The sequence below is a fragment of the Lissotriton helveticus genome, chromosome 12 (genome assembly GCF_964261635.1).
Source record: "Lissotriton helveticus chromosome 12, aLisHel1.1, whole genome shotgun sequence".
NCBI lineage: Eukaryota > Metazoa > Chordata > Amphibia > Caudata > Salamandridae > Lissotriton > Lissotriton helveticus.
Window position 1 is genome coordinate 495,878,680 of NC_136073.1, and position 24,891 is coordinate 495,903,570.

A 24,891-nucleotide genomic window follows, 5' to 3' on the forward strand; every position below is an offset into this window, starting at 1 on the left:
GCATCATTCAGAAACTCTGTCCATCACCACCCCCTTTTCCAAAATCGATTTTATCCACACTATGTGTGGGAGGGTATACTCAGGCGTGAGTCCCTTGCTCATTGCACCATCAGGAGTCAAGCAAGCCGGGCCAACGAAGGCTGTGATGCCAGAAACCGGTCCCCGGAAGCTTTTTCCTTCCCAGTATAAGAATTGGCTTGGTAGTTTGGTTTGCCCTGTTCCCATCATTCACTGGGACAGGAACAGACTAATTTGCATATAGCCAGGTTCTAAGCTGGGATGGTGCAGTGAGCTAAAAAACGGTGATGGATTAAAACCATGATCTCTTGACTTGGTAAGAGTATTCTGCATCATTCAGAAACTCTGTCCATCACCACCCCCTTTTCCAAAATCGATTTTATCCACACTATGTGTGGGAGGGTATACTCAGACGTGAGTCCCTTGCTCATTGCACCATCAGGATTCAAGCAAGCCGGGCCGACGAAGGCTGTGATGCCAGAAACCGGTCCCCGGAAGCTTGTTTCCTTCCCAGTATAAGAATTGGCTTGGTAGTTTGGTTTGCCCTGTTACCATCATGCACTGGGACAGGAACAGACTAATTTGCATATAGCCAGGTTCTGAGCTGGGATGGTGCAGTGAGCTAAAAAACGATGATGGATTAAAACCATGATCTCTTGACTTGGTAAGAGTATTCTGCATCATTCAGAAACTCTGTCCATCACCACCCCCTTTTCCAAAATCGATTTTATCCACACTATGTGTGGGAGGGTATACTCAGACGTGAGTCCCTTGCTCATTGCACCATCAGGATTCAAGCAAGCCGGGCCGACGAAGGCTGTGATGCCAGAAACCGGTCCCCGGAAGCTTGTTTCCTTCCCAGTATAAGAATTGGCTTGGTAGTCTGGTTTGCCCTGTTCCCATCATGCACTGGGACAGGAACAGACTAATTTGCATATAGCCAGGTTCTGAGCTGGGATGGTGCAGTGAGCTAAAAAACAGTGATGGATTAAAACCATGATCTCTCGACTTGGTAAGAGTATTCTGCATCATTCAGAAACTCTGTCCATCACCACCCCCTTTTCCAAAATCGATTTTATCCACACTATGTGTGGGAGGGTATACTCAGATGTGAGTCCCTTGCTCATTGCACCATCAGGATTCAAGCAAGCCGGGCCGACGAAGGCTGTGATGCCAGAAACCGGTCCCCGGAAGCTTGTTTCCTTCCCAGTATAAGAATTGGCTTGGTAGTTTGGTTTGCCCTGTTCCCATCATGCACTGGGACAGGAACAGACTAATTTGCATATAGCCAGGTTCTGAGCTGGGATGGTGCAGTGAGCTAAAAAACGGTGATGGATTAAAACCATGATCTCTTGACTTGGTAAGAGTATTCTGCATCATTCAGAAACTCTGTCCATCACCACCCCCTTTTCCAAAATCAATTTTATCCACACTATGTGTGGGAGGGTATACTCAGACGTGAGTCCCTTGCTCATTGCACCATCAGGATTCAAGCAAGCCGGGCCGACGAAGGCTGTGATACCAGAAACCGGTCCCCGGAAGCTTGTTTCCTTCCCAGTATAAGAATTGGCTTGGTAGTTTGGTTTACCCTGTTCCCATCATGCACTGGGACAGGAACAGACTAATTTGCATATAGCCAGGTTCTGAGCTGGGATGGTGCAGTGAGCTAAAACACGGTGATGGATTAAAACCATGATCTCTTGACTTGGTAAGAGTATTCTGCATCATTCAGAAACTCTGTCCATCACCACCCTCTTTTCCAAAATAGATTTTATCCACACTATGTGTGGGAGGGTATACTCAGACGTGAGTCCCTTGCTCATTGCACCATCAGGATTCAAGCAAGCCGGGCCGACAAAGGCTGTGATGCCAGAAACCGGTCCCCGGAAGCTTGTTTCCTTCCCAGTATAATAATTGGCTTGGTAGTTTGGTTTGCCCTGTTCCCATCATGCACTGGGACAGGAACAGACTAATTTGCATATAGCCAGGTTCTGAGCTGGGATGGTGCAGTGAGCTAAAAAACGGTGATGGATTAAAACCATGATCTCTTGACTTGGTAAGAGTATTCTGCTTCATTCAGAAACTCTGTCCATCACCACCCCCTTTTCCAAACTGGATGAATGCTAACCATAGCTTAGCTCCAACCCAGTACAGGTTTAGGAAGGGCCTAGGTATGATCAATTAGTTCCTTAATCTGCGCCTCATCCTGGCTAAATATAAATATGCGAATGGCACCTCTACGCATCTAGCATTTATGGATTTGACCAGCGCTTTCGACTATGTCTCTCGCTCTAAGCTGTGGGACATTTTAGCAAATATGGGAGTCGATGCGGGCCTGGTCTCCTTTCTGAGGCTTTCCCATCACGATCTTTCTGCCTCAGTGAGGTATGGTAATGACGGCGAATGCTCAGAACAGTTAAGCATTAAGCCCGGGGTGCGCCAAGGATGTGTTCTCGCCCCAATCTTATTTCTCCTTTATACTAATGACTTGGAGAAAACTCTAGGTATGGTTGGAGCTGATGTGCCACAAGTTGAGAAAAAATCTGTGCCAGCACTTCTTTATGCAGATGACGCAGTCCTTATGGCAAGGACAGCGATCGGCCTAAAAAAACTAATTTCCAGCTATGCCAACTTTATGAAGGACTTGGGGTTGGTGCCAAACTATAAGAAAACTTTTTTCATGATTTATGGCCCCAAAAATACCAAGTACTATAGCCTTAATATAGAGGGTAAAATGCTGGAAAGGGTTAGTTCCTTCCCGTAATTAGGCCTGGATTTTGATGATGGCTGTACATGGCATACCTGCATAAATAATAGAATAATAAGATTCACACGCGCAGTTGGCACTACTTATTCTCTTGCTATGTCCATAAGTAAAAAGCCCATAGCCCCAATTTTAGAGCGCAATTGTATTCCAATTTTAACATATGGTATGGGGATCTGTGGTTGTAGGTATGTTTTTGCTATGCAGCTGGAGAACAGAATTTTCTGTAGAGTTTTAGGAGTGCCCCCTTCCTTGCCACATTTTCCCCTCCATTTGGAGCTAGGTCTCGAGTAAGTCCAAGATACCATAAATGCAGCACCTCTAGCTACTTGGTGTTCTATCTGGACAAATGAAGAGGCAATTATTAGAGACTGTTTAAGCTGTACTCGTAGTCTTTGTATCTCTTGGCTCCAATACAGTAAAACTGGCCTTATGGAACTTGGTTACTCCTCTTTGTTTGAGTACCCAGATCTAATTGGCAAAGGAGATCGAAAGAGGGTGTTGGTGGGCTTTCGTAAACATAAAGAATTGTCCAGGGAACTGTCTGAAGTAGCCAAACCCACTGTCAGGGATTATTGCCATATACAAGTACCTCCCTATATTGCCCCGTATTCACTCTATGTAAATAATGTGCACGAAAGGAATCTGCTGACTAGATTCAGGATGGGGTCATTTTGGTGGTTGGTATGCTTTCCCCTGGGTCAGTATTGTTCGGAATCTATTACTATATGCCCTTGTGATGAACATTCAACTCAAACCATTTTAAATGTTGTCTTTTATTGTTAGTTTTATCTTCCATTTACCAGGAAATTTTTCATACCTCTTCTGCGCAGACATAAATTTTCCAAGTGCAAAGCGGCTTTGTATTTTCTGCAGCAACTCAATAACCATGATGTTTGCTTTGCTGTTGGGAGCTTTTTGAAGTGTATTTTAGCAAAGAGAAGAAGCATGCTGTTTTAATTCCAATGCACGTTACCATTTTCCTGCATGGATTGTATCTGTATTGCTGCTAAAAGGTCTACCCCTGCTGCTAATCATTTTATAGAATTGATTTTTATTATTCATGTACTATTGGTTATTTATTTGCTGCTATTTATGGCTGCTGTTGTCTTTTGCACTATTAGATAATATCTGCTGCTATTTATCAACCTAATCGATTTGCATTGTCACTTTAGTTCAGAGAAAAAAATCCAGTATTTGCTTGCTGTTGCACTCTTTTTGAATGGAAAATGAGTTTTGTATTGTTGAGACGTGTATGATTTTATCGGATGTTTTTAATATGGTGTATCTTTTATGACCTTCTTCGGAAGGATGAATAAAGAAAGAATTGAATTGATTGAATTGAATTCACACAAATTACCCAAACAGTTTAAACAAAAATGTTAAAAACAGTTATGCTGAAAACTAAAACATCTCATCAAACTGCACATCCAGAAGATAACTATTTTAAACATGCCTTTTTTTTGCCTCATAGATATTAATGTGCCATGTTTATTCTATTTGGATTATTTGTATTCCGTCTATGGATATGATAGGAAATATTTTGTTTCACCATATATGTTATTACATTATTTAATATATCATCTTGTTATTATTGTTTTTAGATTCATGTATGTCTAATATATTGTATTCAGTTGTATAATATTGCCAGAAGCCTTTGTGATGCGGAAACAGTTAAAAGGGTAGAAAATATATATATGCTGTCCTTATATTTTTGCTCTTCATACTTTCACTGTATTTCATAAATATTTGAAGTTCTTCATGAAATAACAACATATTTAGTTTCATTGAAATAAAATATGATACACATCATCTGTGGGGGTCAAGTGTGTGCCCTGACTTTGCACAGTGCAATGTGAATAGGTATAAAAAAGGCACTGGAAGATGCCATTCAGAAGCTTATTGGCCATTTACAAAAACATCACAAACAAATATATTTCAAACATAAAAAAGGAGGAAAATTAAAGAGATAAATGAACAGATTCTAAAAAATCGAATGATCGCCATTCTAAAGACATGCAACCCTAATTTTTCAACAGGCCTGCAGCAGAGAACTTTTCTTTTGCTTGGTGTTAAAGGGTGACAAGAAACCCATGTGTTTTTATGTGCTTTTGGATAAACAGGGATACAAATCTTTGCTTTGTTATGAAATAACCATGTCTTTAGGGAATAAGCTGATCTGAACTTGGAACTATAATCAATTTCATATTTGTTGCCATGATATTCCCATGCGGATACTCAGTGTCCTTGGCTGACATGTATAGGTGCATAATTGCTTGAATTTCGGTACTTTAAAAAAAAAAGTTTTTGCGATATCATGGTACCACCGTGGTCCACTGAGCACAGTGGTATCTGAAAATAATTGGGGGAGCACAAATACCCTGTTAGAGTTAGGGCCAGTTAAATGAGAAACAACGAAAAACGTTAGTGGGACAGATTTATCTAATCTGTTTAGTTGACAGTAACACATTACATATAATTGGACATGTATAACATTTTTTATAACAAAAAAACAATGTTTTAACAAGGGTCAGAGGGAAAGGAATATTTAAAGACCAAGTGGTATCGAAACCCCCCAAATACAGTATATCACAACAAACAGGAGATACTACTGGTCTATCAGTGCAATAACATATGAGAAAGAGCGATGTCTGTGGTGAAACTGTATGTGTTGTAGGAAAGGTAAATGAATCCCATCAGCCCACCCAATGGCAGGGCTTCATCATCTGGGATTTATGTACAAAATGGTCTATACTCAGGTCCCACACTTGATGTAATCGTGTGTTGCCCTGGTCATAAACCACCAGTGACGTATCATGCCATCTCGTATAGAAGATGTGGTGTGCTTTAAATTTGCAGTGAAAAACAAATGTGAAAGAGAAAAATGTGATAATAAAATTGACACAACACAGACACACACACATAATTTTTGCTTTTATCATATGTATAGGATATAACTTATTCAATTTAAATTATAATATTGCACAACATTTTTTTTTTAATTAGTAATGACTCACCCAGCCTTTTTACTCCCACAAAAGGCTGTATTATTTCAGGAAAGAATCCTTCATTGAGAAAATACACCCTTCTCCTTGGATATCATGAATGGTAGGATGTATTGAACCTTTAAAATATATATATCTATCACGTTGATTTTTTGCAGTAGTGTAATTGTGGTCCTGGCGAAAGCCAGTGGGTCATTTTTACCCACCAAGGCTGAAACATGTAGACCCTGTCTTTCAACTTATAACAGTTATTTTTTCAAACTGTTTACACTTGCTTTTAACCGTTGATACCTTGGTATCTCTTTAATAAATTTCCTCCTTAAATACCTTGGTAGGCAATTTTATTATCACTTTTTCTCTTTCACATTTGTTTTTCACTGCAAATTTAAAGCACACCACATCTTCTATACTAGATGGCATGATCCGTCACTGGTGATTTATGACCAGAGCAACACACGATTACATCAAGTGTGCGACCTGAGTATAGACCATTTTGTACATAAATCCCAGATGATGAAGCTCTGCCATTGGATGGGCTGATGGGATTCATTTACCTTTCCTACAACACATACCGTTTCACCACAGACATCTCTCTTTCTCATATGTTATTGCACTGATAGACCAGTAGTATCTCCTGTTTGTTGTGATAAAATTTTTGATATGCATTAATCAAATATTCCTATATCAATACTTCCTCTTGAGAACCCCATGATGCATAAATGTCTCATATGCTTCCAAAACATAATTTTAAAATCTATATATAGTAAATATGAATAATTTAAAATATTCCACTGTCTTTGGTGCATAGAACAAACTACTATTGTATGCAATACACACTAATGTCATGACACCACCAAGAGTCTATATTTAACCAAAGGTTAAGCTAGAGATAGTACAATTATACCTTTGAGCCATCAACTGTATATGTGTGCAAAGCATACAATACATTTTATTTTCTAACCTCCAGCGGGGGCTTCTCTTACTGTGAGAAGAAACCGACAATGGCAGCCCAGCCAACTTGTTTTGTCCCTGCAAGGGACTTCATATGGGGTTGTATTAAACATTTTCATATGCAACTAATATCATCAATTGATTTTCTTTCTCATTATTCATGTAGCCATAAAGATTCCCTGTAAGTAATCCTAGTCCTTTTGCCTAATGCACTCCATTCCAACGCCAGGATGAAATGTGTAGGCGGGGCTAAAATTGTAATTAAAAAAAAAAGATCAAATGAAGAACAAAGGTTGATAATGTCTATTTAACCAACGATATTTGAGACTCCTCATTGAATAGCACAATATTGTGAAAACTGACTTAGTATCTTGGACTTTCGATATTTGCTGATATGATTTGCAAATCAAGAACAAAATTGGACTTTTTTGTGCTTCCCCTTTTTATGTGATTATCGTTATAAGTGATTAAGGGGTTCAAGGGCAGCTCAAGTCTGGGGTTCAAGAACCAAATTGATTGAAATTCCACGCATACATCTGTGCAGCAGCCAATGGATTGGGCTTGTAAGTAAGTAAAGATGCTCTAAAAGCAGACTTTATGTGATTTAAATGTCTTACCTACTGATAGTTTCACACCTAACATCTCAACAACTGTTTAGACAATGTGTATCATCCTTATTCCAAGGAGCGTACTGGATATCCAATCAAAATGTCACACTGTCCTTTCTTTTGTCTTACACTACTCACCCTTCTGATCTAACCAAAAAACTGACAGTAATTGTACAGATTTTATAGAAGTTTCACAGAAACACATAACTAGTTAGTCATAGAGCAGGTATTTAATATGGTGTACCCTGAAGATAGAGTGAAAACAAGGCATGACCTGCTTTGCCTATTCACACTGCAGCCAACAGAGAAAGAACAATTCAATATTCCAATAAATAAGACATTTTCAATTCTAGACTTTGGTTCACAGAGTCATCTTAAGAATTTTTGGGGCCCCATACAAAACATACATTCGGTGCTCCTGTCCAGGACAACGTTTTTATTTTATTACCCATTTTCTGCTGATTCAAGACTTGTGAGGCCAAGCAATATTGAATGTTAAATGCTGAGATGGAGGAATAAATGTGGGATAGAAAGAAAGATAACATTCCCAGGGGTCCTTGGCAAGTGGGGAGCCTGGACAGTTGTCCACTTTTCCCATGTCTTAAAATATCTCTGGATGTGCAGCATTATTAAATGGCATTTGTATATTTATATGGACAACTACAGCAGTCAAAGTATCACCTCTCTCCATATGCAACATGTGGGGACTTCACTCCCTTTCTCCCTGAGCCAACCAAAATACATTTTATACACAAAAAAACCTGAGAACTGGTGATGACTGACAGCAAAGCAACAGTACCTTGACTATATCAATAGTCCAGTAGTTGGTGACTATGTGAAATTGAGTTAATATTTGGGACGCGGGAAACACCACTAAGTTAACAGCTCAACCGTTTGGTCTTCTGGCACAAGGAGCAGGCTTTCCTTAGAAAATAGACCGTGGCCATATGAACAATGGGAGTGTAAAAGTCACAGACATATAATACTAAAAACAACTATTACCAGAGGCCAATCCTGCAACAGAAATGAAAAAAGAAAAGCTACCAGCAAGCCCACAGAAGCCAGGAGATCAAAGTTGGTTACTTTCCACACAGGTATAGTCAAGTGCTTACAGTCCTCCTGGAACTCATCTGGGGAATTTCAGTCACAGGTCCACTTGGATGTGGTGATGGTGGGAGCGACCTCTCTGCCCCTGCTACGAACTACAACCATTTTCTTGATGAAGCTGGAAAAATTAATTTTTGATATTTCTCACAGCTCTTAGACTTCTCGGCAAGGCTCTTAGGTTTCAGGTGTATCACAGCCAGGCTTCCCTCAGGATTCTGTGCTGTGAACACCCACCTGGGAAGCTAGTCCTCCCAAACAGGATGAAACTTTTCTTCAACTTTGTGTCTCCCTAACATAGTAGAGGTGACCACGCAATTAAACTTTGAAAAGCACTTCTGTTACAGGTTACAAGTGGGAGCTAATCACAGCTCAGTCCTCTTGCTCAGTCCTCTTCAAAAGCAGACAGTGGTAGGCCTTACTTTGGCATCACGCAAGATGGCCGCCTAGGGACTCGGCTCCATTATGCCGGTACCTACAGATGTCATTTTCGCATTCCTGAGGCTGTTTATACAGTCTGCCTTGCAGGAGGAGAGAGTGGAAGATGGTGCAAAGCTCAATTTTCGCATGTCCTTATGAGACAAGCAATATTAGGTCTGAACTTGCCTTTGCTGCTGATTCCTCAGAAGCGGCCGCCATATTGGAAGGTTCTGGACTGTTGTTTTAGTGCATAGGATGTGATTGAGTTTACTGGCACTTTTTTTTTTTTTACACTTTTTTCCCATTTTTAGGGCTTTTCTCATTATTTATATGTCATTGTGCTTGGCATTTTTCTGGCACCTTCTTACCTGGCACATGTAAGCAGTCTCTGGAGTTGTGGCTGCTGATGCATGGTGTAATTTGGCATTATGTTTCATACTCTTCCTATATGGGCGGAATAAAGGTCTGCAGTTTGTCTTTACATCTAAAAAGAAGTGTATAACTCCCCCCATTAGTGGTTCTCCTGCCAATAATATACTGTTGGTACAGCTCGCTGCCTTTGGAGCAATGGCTATTAATACTGTTCCCCGTGCCTCCTCCATGCAAGTCTCCTCAAGTAAAGCTTGGTCATCTGCTTCAGCTACTAAGAGGTTAAAACAAGATCCTCCATCACATGACCAGTCTTCATCATTGATTTCTTTGGAATTATTGCTGGACGAGATTCAGGCGTTGAGTCTCTTTTTTGAGGAGCCTAACAAACGTATCCAAAATCTGGATGATAACTGGTCCTTAATTGAGCATCAGGTGGTAGAATTACAAGATAAAATACCCAAAATGTGTCATTTGGAAATGGAGGTTGCCCAACTTAAGAAGCATCCAGAGGATTTGGAAAACAGAACTTGTCGGAATAACCTCCGTATTTATGGTCTTCCTGAGGCACTTGAGGAGATGATCCTGTCATCTTTTAACATCCTTTCTTCCAAAACTATTGGCTGTGCCATCTTCCACTTCGCTCAACTTCCAGGGACCACATAGGTTGGGTCCTCATTTTCTTCTGTATCATGTGTAAAACCACTAGGGGTCATCATTATCTTTTAACAATTTACAGACTTACTCTTGGTTCTTGCTGTGGCTAAAGCTAAGAAACAATTGTCCTGGTTGGGGCGCAAGTTTTTTTTGTCTCAGGGTGTTTCTACTGGCAATGCAGCCATAAGAAAGGAATTCCTCAATCTTCGATCTTCATTAAGGTCGTTAGGTGACAGACATGGTTTGTTTCATCCCTGCATTTTTAAAGAAACTTTCTCTACAATGAACTTTCATTTGCTGTTGTATTTCTCAAATGTTCTCATCTCTTTCTGAATCTTGAATGTTGGTTATTTTGTTCACAATGGATTCACATTGGAGATGAATAATGCTTCTACTATGGTCTCTACTTATCTTATAAGGTTTCCCTTGGTCTCTCTCTTTGAACATATTGCTATTTTTGTAATGTCATTCATTATAATATACTTCTTTTTTGTACAGAATTCTCTTGTTCATCTGCATAATGTAACATCCCTCCTGAATGTATATTGTCCTTGTGTGGAATGGGCTCCACCCCTTTTGGTGTGTTGCCTGTTCTTGTGTTGTCACCACCCTATTTCAGTTTGTTCCTTTTTTCAGGTATGCCTTCTCAGTTGTCCTGTTAGGACATGTACTGTCTCTTCATCGTGTCCATTGTCTCCTTTTCGTCCCTTGCTCTTTATTCTTTTCTTACCTGTATTTTTTCTTCCCCTGTGGTCTTTTTTCTATTCTTTTTCTCCTTCCTCCCTTATGCTTTTCCTTTCTTATACTTTCTGTTGGCTTTGTCTTATATGCCTTATGGTTTTAAATGCATATTTCTCTTTATTTTGCATAATTTTTAGTAATATCTTGGACTATTGAAGGATGTACTAATCCTGTTAAATGGCAGAGAGTTTTGTGTTACCTAGGTATATCTAATCCTGATTTGGGTCTTCTTCAGGAAACCCACCTTGTTAACTTTGGCTTGGGTTGGTCAGGTGTTTGTTTCCCCTTCGTTGAATAAAAAGAACAGAGATGTCGTATTATGTTAAAAATCCCTCAATGTTACTATGGTGTCTCAAGAAACTGATGATATAGGAAGATGGATTAATGTGAATTTTATTATAGACAATGTTCCTAATACTATAAATAATGTTTATGCACATACACAACCCGATTTTACTTTTTGGTCCACTATTGCACAGAAATGCACACAATGTTATGGTACGTTTTTAATCCTAGAATCAATTGATGGACCCGTTCCATTTGTGTCAAGTAAAATGTATAAGCAATTTCATTCTGCTATTTCAAAAGGAGCCTAGGTGGATTCCTGGAGGTTGTCTAACCCTAAGACCTGTAATTATACCGTTTATTTGAATTCCTGTGGTACGCTTTCAAGATTGGACCACATTTTTCTTTCCAATTCCCTTGCTCAATATGGTATATTGTGCGTTCTGACCATGCTTTGGTTATTACAAATTGGATTTAGTACCCGCCTCAATCCCCTATGCAAAGATGGATGTTTAATAATTCTACATTGCAGGAAAGCAAATTTTTATTTTGCTTCAGAACATTTTTTGTTTAATGGTGGCATGGATGTTTCTCCTTCTTTATTTTGGGATACATTCAAAGCCTCAGCCCTGGATTTCATTTTAAATTATGTGTCCAAGAAAAAGAAGAGTTGTTTAAGAGAAGGTAATGTGTTGCTCTTGAAAATGTATTCTTTGAAAAATAAATATTTAACGTCCAAATTATCTTGTGATCTCAAAACTTTGCTTCAAGCCAAAATGAAATTCAATACAATTTCTACTGAGGAAGCTGATACTATTCTCTTATTTATTTATTTATTTAGGGTTTTACATAGCGCAAACATGACCCTGAGTGGGGGGGTATCAGAGCGCTTTACATTTGCATATCTATAAGCAGTTTTGTTACCAAGTCAACAGTAATTGTACAAATAATTTTGCGAAAAACTTTAAAGCTTAAAAAACATATATACAGTACCCCAAAGTGGTTAATGTTCGATGAGCGGTAGCATGCATATGATCATGTTAGATCAGTTATAATGTCAAGTCTGCTGCGAATATGGGAGATATTTATTCATGTAAAACGATTTGGCTTCATTTTTTAAAGCAGAGATTGACAACATTTTTCTAATGTTAGGGGGAGAGCGTTCTAAATTCAGGCACTGCAACAGAGAAAGCTTGGTCATATTCTCTTTTCTTAAGACTAATGCAAGGAATTATTGTGGACGGAACTAGGCTGGCAAATTATCTCAAGGGAAGAAGGGAGAGACACATTATTGACTCCATTTCAATGTCCTTGGGGAAGTCCACTAATAAACATCAAGATATTTTAGAAAAATGTGTTAAATTCTATTAATCTCTTTACACCCTTGTTATGTTATGTTATGTTAAAAGCAGTTGTTAAGCGCACATACACCAATGGTATCTTGGTGCTCGAATGAGTATAATGGCAGGGGCAGGGAGATCGCTTAATCAGTATATGCTTGAATGAACAACCAAGACTTTAGCTGTTTCCTGAACTGGGCAAGGGAAGTCAGAGAACTTATCTCCTCCAGGAGGGAGTTCTGAAATTGCGAAAACCTTAGTCCGCCATACTTATTCCGTGTGGCTGAGGGAATTTCCAACAAATTCAAGTGGGAGGATCTAAGGTTTTGTGAGGGAATGTAACTGTGTGAGCGGGCCGAGATAAAAGCCGGACCGTTGCAATGTAGTGCTTTAAAAATGGTGCAACCCATCTTAAAGGCACAACGCTTACTCACTGGAAGCCAGTGGAGGCTTTTCATTAATGGGCTGAGATGATGCCATTTAGGCTGATGAAAGATCAGCCTGGCCGACTGGTTCTGAAATAGTTGGAGGTGCCTCAGTTGGTATGGTGGAATGCCAACATACAATGTATTAGCGTAATCCAGGGGAGAGATCACTAAGGCAAGAGGGACCAAGATCATAGCTTCCCTGCTCAAGAATCTGCTGATCTTCTTTATTCTACGCAGCTGGAAGAAACCAGCAGAGACTACCGAGCTGATCTGAGCCTTCATGGACAAATCATTACTGATAATGATCCCCAAACGTTTAGAAGAGGTAGCTGGCACAGGGGGATTACCGAGTTTAGGGGCCAGAAGTTGGAATGCCATTTGTTTGCTAACCCACCTGTAAGAATCAGCTCAGTTTTCTCCGGATTCAGCTTCAACTGGTTGTTGTTCATCCAGTCACTTATAAAAAACATTGTATTTTAAACATTGGACTCTGATGAAATAGATGAATTAATATTAAACACGAGTTGAAGATCATCTGCATAGTTAAAAATTCCAAAATTCCCTTCCGTCAACAAATGAATTAAAGGAAGAAGTTAAAGATTAAAAAGGAGTGGGGAAAGATAAGAGGCCTGAGGAACCCCACAGGTAATATCTCTTTTATTGGAGGAAAAATTGGCGAGGCGCACCTCTTGGGACCGATTACTCAGAAAGGAGGAAAGCCACCTTTAAATCAGATTCTAATTCCTCGATGATTGTAGACTATTTACACCAGATCCCTCATCCTATTCTATTGAATCTGGACTTGACTCCTTAGAGAATTACCTGACTTCTAAAGAAATTGCTTCATCCTTATGATCGTTAAAGTTGGGTAAAACACTGGCCCTGATAGCTTCACAGTAGAATTTTATCTTCATTTCTCAATATTCTCCTTCCTTGTTTATATTGTTCTTCATTTCACAGTATCCTCTTCCACCTCTGGAACCTTCAAAGATGGTAAGGGCCCTTGTGAATGTAAAAATTATCGACCTATCTCTTTGTTAATTATTGAAGATAACATTTTCGCCAAGCTTTTAGCTCTTCGTATGGAATCCTTTCTTCCTCATCTTATAGGGAAAGAGCAATCAAGATTTGTTGAAGGGAGACATATCTGATAATGCAATATTATTTTTAAGCAAAGTTCCTTCATTTAAATCTTCCCTCACTTATATTACGATAGAGGCTGAAAAGGCATTTGACAGAGTTAATTGGGGTTTTTTGTTTCTTTGTTTTTCCTTATAGTGACCGTCATCTAAAATTTACTGCGTATGCAGATGATATTCTACTGTTTATTTCTCCTCCTAAAAATTATTTGCCTCCACTTTCACTTGAAATGTCCTTGTTTTTGAATGTTTCGGGATAGAAAATTAATAAGGACTAATTGAAGGTTCTTATGCTTAATAAATATAAATTAATTCATTCCTAATCTATTATTGGTTATCACTGGTCTGTATCTAAAATCAAATAGGTGGGTGTTTGCTTTACAAATTCGATTAAAGATACTGTTAGACTTAACTTTAAAGAAATTAATATTTAGATTGATAATATTCTTTCCTCTTTGAACCCTTAATTTTTATCTTGGTGGGGTTATTTGGATTCTATTAAAAGGATGATTTCCCCTTTATTGCTGTACATCAATTCTATATTGTCAGTTAAAGTTTCCAAATATTTTTAATTTATTGCTTCTCAAATTTCTTTGGAATAATAAAAGTCCCAGAATAGCTTCATTACTTTGCAAAAGTTGAAATTGGCATGGGGGAGTTAACTTTCCACATTTTTACGTATATCGCACAGCTTTTGTTTTATGTCAAGCTGCCCCTTCAGGATTTATCTCTGTATTTTTCTCCTTTATGGCTAGACATTGAACAAGTTTCTCTTCTTCCATTTAGTTTTAGGAAAATGACATCTCTGTCCTCTTCTAAGTCCTTTCTTCATTCTCCTCTTTTAAGGAATACTGTTTTTATGCTTCGATCAACATTCCTTCCACTTACCCTGACTACGTCTTTATTTTTGACAATGCTGATATGGTCTAATTCCCTAAATAAGATCAATAATAGATTTGTTTTTAGGGGTGCTTGCAAGGAGAAGGGTCTTATGTGGGAGTCTCAACTTTTTAATAATGGTTGTTGTATCTCTTTTCCTTAATTCTGTCTTATGTATCATTGTTCTCAATCATTTTTATAAACGTTTTTTACCATTGATGAATGTGGTTCTCGATATGTATTTTTCATACACAGATGCCTCCAGACTAGATGCTTTTTCTTCTGGTAGTACCGAATTTCTGAAAACAGGTCCTAAAGCATCATCTATTTATAAATGTTTTTCTCTTCCAGATCCCTCTCAAACCAAATCCACGTCTGTACTCCTATGGGAAAAAGATGTAGATGTTTCTTGGACTATTCCTTTTTGGAATAAAGTGTGCACACGCATATATAACATTTCAAGGTCTGCGAGTGTTACAAATTCTTTATTTGTTATTTGTCACCAGCTTTTTTTTACTCCTTGACAATGTTCCAAATACTACTTGGATTCTTCTGCTCAATGTTGGTATTGCTAGTTTCTTAGAACAGATGGTGTATATATATTGTTTTATTGCCCAAATGCACTTCGATTTCGGCACGGTGTATGGTCTCAAATCAAAAAGATTTTTAATTTGAATTACACTTTTAATATTCTTTATAATTTTTTAGGAACATTGATTCATTCTATTATCCCATGATTTCCTGAAGACAAATTGTTAGATATTTTATTAGCACTTGCTTCTCAGCATATCAGTTTTAATTGGAAAATGTCCTGTAAGTTATTGTATAAGGCATGGTGGGATTTGGTAGGCTCTCACCATAAGTTAGATTCTATGTATACAGTGCAATGTTTATCTTCTCATAATGTTCAATTGTTATGGTTACCTCTTACTACATTTCTTAACCAAGTTAATAGTGATATTGCCAATACTGTACCCATATTATCTGAAAACTTTGATCCTCCTTCATTATTTTCTTTCTGTCCTTATTCTCAATTCAAGTGCTATCCTATTGTTTTTTTGTACAGAATTACTGTTTCTCATAAAATTACAAAGAATTTAATGGCGGTTTCAGAAGTTTTTATTAAAGCATGTTCATTGATGATGCATCGTTATTTGATTATGTTGTATTGGTTGTGGTGTATACACTGGATTAAATAAAGTATTTAAACTCAAAGGCAGAGAGTGAGCAGCTATCAAGCAGATGTCCTTTTTACTTTCTTCAACTCAGTCCCAAGTTACTACATAATGCAGTATTCAGATGAGCTGATGATAAGGTACCATTTTCTCCACTGGAATAGTCTGTCATCGATGAGTTCCCTAAGCCCAATCCATACAGTGTTTCCACCGGCAGACATCATCCTTTTACACCACTACCTATTTCACATTATGGTACAGCACATCAAAAACTGTTATTCAAAGTGGCATAAGTCAAACTAACCCTTTCCTGAGCTCCTACACCTCTGCAGGTTTACACCCTCTGGGAATCAAGAGCCACCTATTCATCCTGGTCTAAGAAAAGGTTATTCTTCCACTGGCAACATAGACAAATGCCAAAGAGGGTTGACCCATGAAAAGCGTCTTCCGTATCAGAACTTCCCTGACATCATAATGTCAAAATCCAAGCTCCAGCCCCGGTCCTTTATAATTTCATCTGTTCCTGTCTACTCACAAATGGCACATCCCTGATAAATATTCAGTGATTTTCCACCTTGAGAATTTATACGCTTAGAAATTGGCTGTTTTGGTCTGGCAGATCACCATCCACACTTCATCAGGATGCTAATCACATCCACTAGAGGGACAGAGATGAAGCCAGTAGACCGTTTTATTGATGCCAAGTTTACAGACAGCAAACAGTATGATTTTTACATTTTAGCTTTGCACTTTAACTATCAAAAGGTATGCTATATGCAAGCATTCCTCCCATCACATTTTGTCTGTGTTTGACGTAATGCCCTAAGTGGCCAAGGATATGACAGATGTGGGTCCTGTGCGCACCGTGACACTGGAACCAAGCTGCACCTGACTGAAGAGGCAAAATAGGCCAAATCCCATCTTGTATTCTGTGTGTTCTGGCTCAGAAAGGACCTGGCCTGACTGTTTGGCTGGACTGCTGCTATTGGTGCAAAACCTAGGAAGATTTGCACATGTCTTTTTAATTTTTTTATGAATTTTTCCCCATTTTTGCATAAGAGGCTGAGCAAAAAAAAAAAAACAGAACAACAAATTACATTATCGATACAGATATAAAATAGAAAGTAAATAAAATATTACATACAAAAATATCATAGAATTTGTCAGTCAATCTTGGCTCATTCTGTGCCAAACGGCATTAAATCTTTGTATTGATTTTTAATCTCTGGTCCTAGCCAAGGCCTTCTCTTGTGCAAACACCTCCATAACAATAGCCCACCACTCTACTGCATTACAAGGTCTAGGGGAAATCAATGCCCTAGCAATAGCTAATCTAGCTGTAACTATAATTATAATTATATATGTTAGTGCACAGCGTGCCGGATTAGCCTCCCTCTTGTAACCGGACATAAGTTCTTGATTAGAAAAGGTCATATCTAATCTAAGGTGATTTTTTAAGAGCTTTAAGACCTCATGCCAAAAAGCCCTTAGCTATGGTCATGTGATAAACAGGTGAATGATATTAGCCCGATATTCTCCACACTTACGACAATTAACCGTGCTACTTAAATCATGAGTTCCTGTATGCCCCCACCTAGCTATCTTATCGGGCGTGTAATGTAGCATACATACTTTCCTAAATTGTTGAAGCCTCAAAATGATAGACCAGACAGCGTATTTTAGTGTTGAAAGTGCCTCCTCCAACATTGTAGAAGTTACCTCCGTCGCAAGAGCTGAGCTCTATTTTGCTGCTAACTGCAAGCAAGGATCAGGTCTATCCTGAAAAAAAAGCCTACATGCTGCACATATTGTCTTCTTCAGGGGAGGTTCATGTAAAAATATCAATATTTGTTGAGTCTCTACTGAATATATACAAGTATCTTACTGGCTAAGATGGCAACTCCCCTAATTGAGACTGCTTGAGATGAGCATACAGCAATATTATATCCAAGCTGTTTAAGTACTGCCCGGTCCTTATATGCTAAGTGAGTTTCAGAGAGAAATACCAGATGGGGTCGATACATCTTTAACTCCTCAAGCACTAGTTGATGTTTGCTTCCGGCATTTCGCCCAGATACATTCCAACATAAAAATGTAATCATACCCACAGTAAAGCGGAGAATATCTCCCCATGTTACCCTTTCTTATCGCAGTACCTGTTAACAGCTCTCCACCAAACTCCAAAATATCAATCAGTTCAATGCCCCCTTTGCTTTTACCCTGCACCTGCACACCCACCACCACCCCCTTACCACACCCCCTCCCACCACCCACCCCATATCTACAGAAAGGAATCAACCCCTTTATTGCTGTCTAAAAGACAGCCATGGAGGAAGGTCGCACACAGAGTGCCCCAAGCCGTTTATCTCAGCTAGTTTCCACCACAAATAAAAAAAGACAAATATACTTCATCTGGGACTTCCAGGTAAAGACAGCGACAAGCAGTGAAAAATCTACATATAATAAAGGGAGGGAGAGAGAAGCCCACAAAGAAAAAGAAAAAGGAAAAAAAGGAGGAAGAAGACAAGATAGAAAGCGAAAGAGGAAAAGGAAGGGAAAAGGAAGAAACCAGTCAGTAAGCAATTGTCAGTTCAATTATCAATTCTGAATATTTGGAAGTCCCTATTTAGGACCACTGTACGCCAATCGCATATGTCCATCTTTAATAATTGTTAAGCGTCCGGGTTCCTTCAAGTACACCTGCGCTCCTTCAGCCTTTAGAAGATCAATAAGCTGGCGTAACTTCCATTGCCTATACATTGTGGCCTTACAAAAGTGCGATCTTACAAATACTGAGGAAGAATCAAGCCGGATAGGGGAAGTGGGCCGAGCTTTAATGGAAACCGCTTGCCTTAATAGAACATTTTCAAAACAAATTTGAAAAGGCCTAGGAAAGCGTCCAGATGGTTTATTAGAGACCAGTGGCTGTCTATGTGAAAGTAGAATTTGACTGTCCCAGTCCCAAACAGCCAAGTGTGGATTTTTTTTTTTAAAAGGTTAACAATATTGGCACGAGAGTTTGCACCCTCCACTCCTTCTGGAACCCCAAAAAGTCAAAGATTATTTCGCCGTTGTCGGTTCTCCAAATCCTCAATCTTCTCTTGCATGGACCTAATCTGGATATCATGTGTCTCTGAGATCTTAGTGGTTTTACTCAGCAAGTCCTCTGTATCAAACACACATTGCTGTAGCTCTACAATATCAGATGTGAGAGAGGCCACTTGAGTTTTGACCTCAAGGAGAGATAGTTTAATTGCAGAGCATTCAGCCCTAACTTGAGCATAGAAATATTGGGCATCCACTTTGGCTTGAGCATAGGAATCTTGGGTTTCTACTCGCTGCAACTGCAATGCTCGAAGAATTACCGCTGATGAGATAGCATCAGGTGATGCCTGTAAGCAAATTCGGTGAGACGCCTCCGTACTAATGAGAGTGGCTAAAGAAGACAGGGGGGAAGATGCATAGCTTGTGTCAGATTACCAACCCCGTTGCCACTAATCTCTGAGACTTAGGCTTGGCTCCACTTTTATTGTTGTTAGGGGATGTGTCAATCACTTTAGTGAGCGCTACCTGCGCCTCCTGATAGCTGATAGAAACAGTGGCCCCAACACCTTTAGTAGTATTTGCAGTCTGTAATACTTCACCCCCAGGACTGCTCCCTAGCAAGACAGTGTCAGTAGAAGGAGAGGAGCTAATAAGATATACCGACTGTTGTATAGTAAAAGCTGTTTCTTCATTTGTATTAACTTTTGAGGACCCCGTATCCAAATCTGCATCCTTCTAAGACATCGCCTCCTCCTACTTTTGACCCTGTGAAACTGGACTGTTATTCGGCTGTAAAGCTACTTAGTTAGCAGATTGTATTTTAGAGAGCTCCCCATTCAGTCTGCTCCTGTCAACCATGCTCAGAGGAGGGCTGCTGCACCTAAGGAAAGTGGTAAGAGGAGTCCTGTACCAGGTGTAGTATTAGATTTCTCCAATATATTATCCCCAACGCTTGAGTGTACAGCCCCCATCAATGCATTAACCATTTTGGTCTCTAATAAAGAAGCATCCCCCCCCCGGATTTATTACTTCAGAGGCCTTTGAAGATTGTAGTATCTTCATTATAGAACAGCTGACTTGGGAAGTGGCCTGTGTTGAATTACCTTTAGCGGGAAAAGGGTGAGTGTCCACGTCAGTACTATCATGTCCAGCCATTTCTCCCACTGCTACAGCGGAGCGCGACCCAGAACGCCCACCTTGCTGTGGATTAGCCTTTGCTGGTCCCATTAAGCATGACTGCACTGAATTGGAATGACTCCAACTTCAGGTTCGAAAAGAAGCAGCCCCAGGGAAACCGACAGAGTGACGAACGGCGAGAGTCCATTAATCCTCGCCGGGCGGACAGCCAGGCCCACCTCGGTGTTTGAGTAGCAGTCACAATCATGGAGGTAAGTTTGTCGAAATTGCTTTTCCTTCCGTCTTCTCTGCCCCCCAAACCATTCCTCTTATCCTCTCCTCAGTATTCTTTGGTCCCTGTCATGATCCTAATGCTGTTTCCTTTAGCCAGTATACATAGCGCCTCAATGCATAACGGGAGCAGCTCTGTGTGCGAGCTTGACAGTGGTGGCTTCAGTCCGCCATCTTCCTTCCCTCCATGATTTGCATATGTCTGTTTCTATTCTGAGATGGTATCCTGGTAAAACAAGTGACAGTTTGGAAGTTACTCCGAGCGATTGCCAGTTGTTAGACTATTTGCAAGAATTCCTCCCATCACCTTGTGGGTGTTTAAAATAAATAATATACAATAGAGAGAAAACCTTCCCACATGAGAGTTAACAATTAAAGGACATTATCAATTTCACCAACAATACTTGCTTTTGGAAAATTGTAAAAACATTCGCTTTTTTACCATTGGCTTTGGCACTGCAGAACAGCAGTAATAACTACCTAATAAGTTCAAAATGAGCCAGCTGTCCATACTCGCAGAGGGCTACAGCTGGCAATTAAAAAGCATTATCAACAAACTGTTGCTTTTGCCCATCCTTGGGGGAATAGAGCCAAATACTTGGATATTTCTATAAACATTTTCATTTTTAGCAACTAGAATACAGTGTGATTATTTTCGCTTCAACCGAGGAAAACAATTTCATACTTAATGTGTGTGAAGGTTCCCCATCAAGTTTAATGCTTGACTGCTCTAGCGATTCAGTTTTCCAATTTGGCTTCTTTGCAAAATACTGAAATAGGAACTCCAAAGCAAGGAGAACAAACAGCTGCCCATGTTTTGGTATTAGGGGAATGTGTGTGTCTTAGATTTGTATTTATTGTGATAACTGCATCACGATGGGATGTACGTTTTCTGGAAACGGGCTATTAATTGATTATCCCACCCTGAAACAAACATTAAAAAAAGTACACTGGGATGAAAATGGTGGGGGAGGGCTCTAAACGTAGCGGGCTTAAGAAATATGAATGATTGAATGATTGAATGGATGAATGAGTGAAGTACCTACGAAACCTCCACGAGAGGCGTTCCATTTGTAATAAATGATGCACCCTAAAACATATGAAATAGAATCATGTGCTTGATAAATGTATATTTGAAGTCTTGCTTTACAAAAAAAATCAGTAAAGAATGCTTTAATTGAACAATTTATATTGCATATTATCGTGTGTTGAAAGCAATTAACACGTGGAAGGTAAATTTAAAAGAGTGCAGCAATTACTTGGCTATTTAATCTGAATGAAATTGTGACTCAGGTCCTCGGGCAACAATGGGACATGACGCCATCACAGTGCTACTTTGTTCCTGTCTCACAAAGGCGACATCTGGTGACGTTGGTGGAGCTCCAGTCTGAGAGAGACAGGTGCATTTTATAAGACAGCAAAAGAAAATAACTGTGGGCTTAATATGGGCTATATTAAATGTACTTTTTCCTGACTGGCTATTTCCCACTTAAACCGCTGCATCTTCTTAATAAAAACGTCGACATGAGAACAAAGTTAATAATATTACTGAACATCCCACGACATTTGCCAAGCTGTCAAGCTGTCAAGTATGTTAGATTCAAACATATTGCCACCTCTGTCCTTGATTCCACATGTATGGTCAACCAATAAAATAGCATTGTCAATTAATGTAAAACAAAATTCAACGCTAAAATGTATTCTAACTATTCATTATAATTAAGGAAAACAAAAAATGCAAAAAACAGTCAGGTGATGATGATCAAGAGTACAAATGTGTGTGGAATGTAAGGCTAACACCATCAAATAGACAGGATCAACTCTCGTAGAGAAACGTGCTAGTGGAGAACAAAAACGAAATTATGCTGAAATTATTTTCACTTGAATGCACACATAAAACAAATCTAACAAACATCAAGGTAGACTAAAGCCCCTCTATGCAGGTTCTCTCTGTTGGACCGGGACATTTTGAAGGGTTATGCCCAAATATTTTGCCCTCCTGTATTTTTCTAACCCTCTTTTTGTTGACTTTAGTACTCTGGGCAGTTTACCACTGCTAATTGAAGCTAAAGTGCAAGATCTTTCTCCCCTAAAACTTGTAATGATTGGCTTACACGTCTTTGGCATATTTAATTTACTGATAAGTCCCTTGTATAGTGGTATCCAATATATCTAGGGCCTGTAAATTAGGTGCTACTAGTGGGTTTGTACCCTTTCAAACCCGTTTCAGGCCTGCCACTGCAGAGCCTGTGTGCGCAGTTTACTGCCTCTTTGACTTGGCACTTAAAACTACTCGCCAATTCTTAATCTCCTCTTTTACTACATATAGGGGCATATTCTCAAGGACTCATCGCCAATTTATCGGCACTTTAGTGCTGCAAAAGTGGCAATATATTTATTGCCCTATTCTCAAACTGGTGAAAACTGACGATATCGCCAGTTTTCCAGCGATAGCTGCCGCAAAAACATTGCCTCGGATGAGAGCGACAACTATCGCTAATGATAAACAGAGTAGGCGTTCCCATGCAAAAACACACAAAAACATCACTTCGCAATATTCTCAACCATCAGCCAGATCGACGATGCGATCCAAAACAGGCACTAAGGTGAGTTAGCAGCATGAATTTAACACCTGCCCCCCACCCCCGTCCGGACCACCACCCCGGACTACCACAGAGGAAGCGCAGAACAGGACAGCGGACCTTCAGAAAATGCACCAGCCTCACAGACTTAACACCAGAGGATGTCATTGCCCAGTACAGGCTCAGAAGGACAACCGTCCTCTGCATCCTGACCCCCATTACCCACAGGCTGACGATACCAACACAGCGGAGGACCAACATCCCTCTGCAGACAAAGCTGCTGGCTGTGCTGCACCTGTTGGCCTCTGGTACTGTAGTGTAGTTCCTATTATCCCAATAGGCTCTGCGCATTGGAATAATACCTTCAATAGTATAGACCTAGGACGGAGGTTAACTAGGTCTTCTACTGTCGATATTAGACTTAAAGTTTTGGGTTTGCCAGCTAGCTCAGAGTTCACTAGAATCTTTCCCGAATAGGCAAGGAGGAGTTGAACCTCCCTGGATAGACAAGAAGGGATTTAGTTTCTGACAACCATAGAACATGACAACTTTGCTCTCCCCTAATCAAGAGTGTATCTCTAGAGTCGTGTGAAAACAAAAGACAACTTATTTTACTCAGTCAGTTCAGTGCATTCTTAGTTTCACCAGATTGTAGAGAAAAGGAAGAGACGGGCGTGTTCAATAAAAGATGTTATTTATTGATCAGTCTCTTTTCTCGTACAAGAGAAATGAATCGGTATTATTGCAATACTTATGGTTAAGTAAAGTGCATACAATAAAAGCAGAATTATAAAATAATACTGTAGAAGCATTGATATGGTTTCTAAGCCATAAGATATTTAAAATGGATAAAATGGATACATACATATATACATTTGACTAATCGTACTCAACTGGTGCTTCTAACTACGCCTACCCCGGTGTACCTGACCTAAGCCTAATACGTGGGCGGGAGCAGATAAGTAGCAGTTTAAGTTAAGTTTGTTTTGCCAAGTGACTGACTCAAGAATTCTCTGCAAGGGGTTATTCAGTTCTGTACCTGAGATCTAGAATGGTTGAGGGCTGGTATCTCTCATCTTTGGTCTTGATATTCCAGCTGCCTGCGAGGGCTGCTTGGAAGCGCCGGAGCTGGATTTCTCGGCAGGAGAAAGCAGCGTCTCGTTCTCAGCGCGTCAGGAAGGCGGGGCAGCGCCAGTGAGGTCCGCTCTGTGCTGGGCTCCTCGGCAAGTCTCGCTGCTCCGATCTCGTCACCACCGCGTGTGTTTGCTTAAGGCAATGTCGGTAATATTTATACCTGTAAGGTGCCGAGATTGACGTAAGGATGGACATAGATACGTCAATAAGGATGTCATACGACTGGTCGTTAGCACATTCTTTACTGAAGTTCTCGGTGAAATCAAAACAATGGTCGCAGGGATTTTCCCAGGTTGTCATAGGTTTGATTTGTTTTGAGAACTCCGTATGCCTTATCAGGGGCTGAAGGAATAGTGCTTGCCTAATTAGATGGCAAGCGTTATGACCTAATCAGATAACGCGTTCCTGTGCCGTGGTGTGGCTTAATCAGATAACGGTTTTTGCACCGTGGGATGGCTGCTAGTTAATTATTAACCAGAACAGGGTCAGGAATAGGGGGATCGATACAGAACCTATAGGAATACATCACACCCACTCCACGCAGACTATGTCCATATTTACAAATCTAGGCATAGTAAATATACAGTAGTGTATGTGTATACCGTACCACACCAAAATACATCCATATGCATTTTGAAATTATGTAATACACGAGAAAAAAATAATCATAAGCACTATATGCACTCAAGCAGTAGAAAAATTCTACATTAATCACGCATATTCATACATCATTATTAATAAAATATTGAAAAATAACACATGAAATGGCTCTTAATACAGAAGAAAAAATGCGAGACCATTTCATCACAAAATAAAATATTCATGAACATGCCAGAGGGC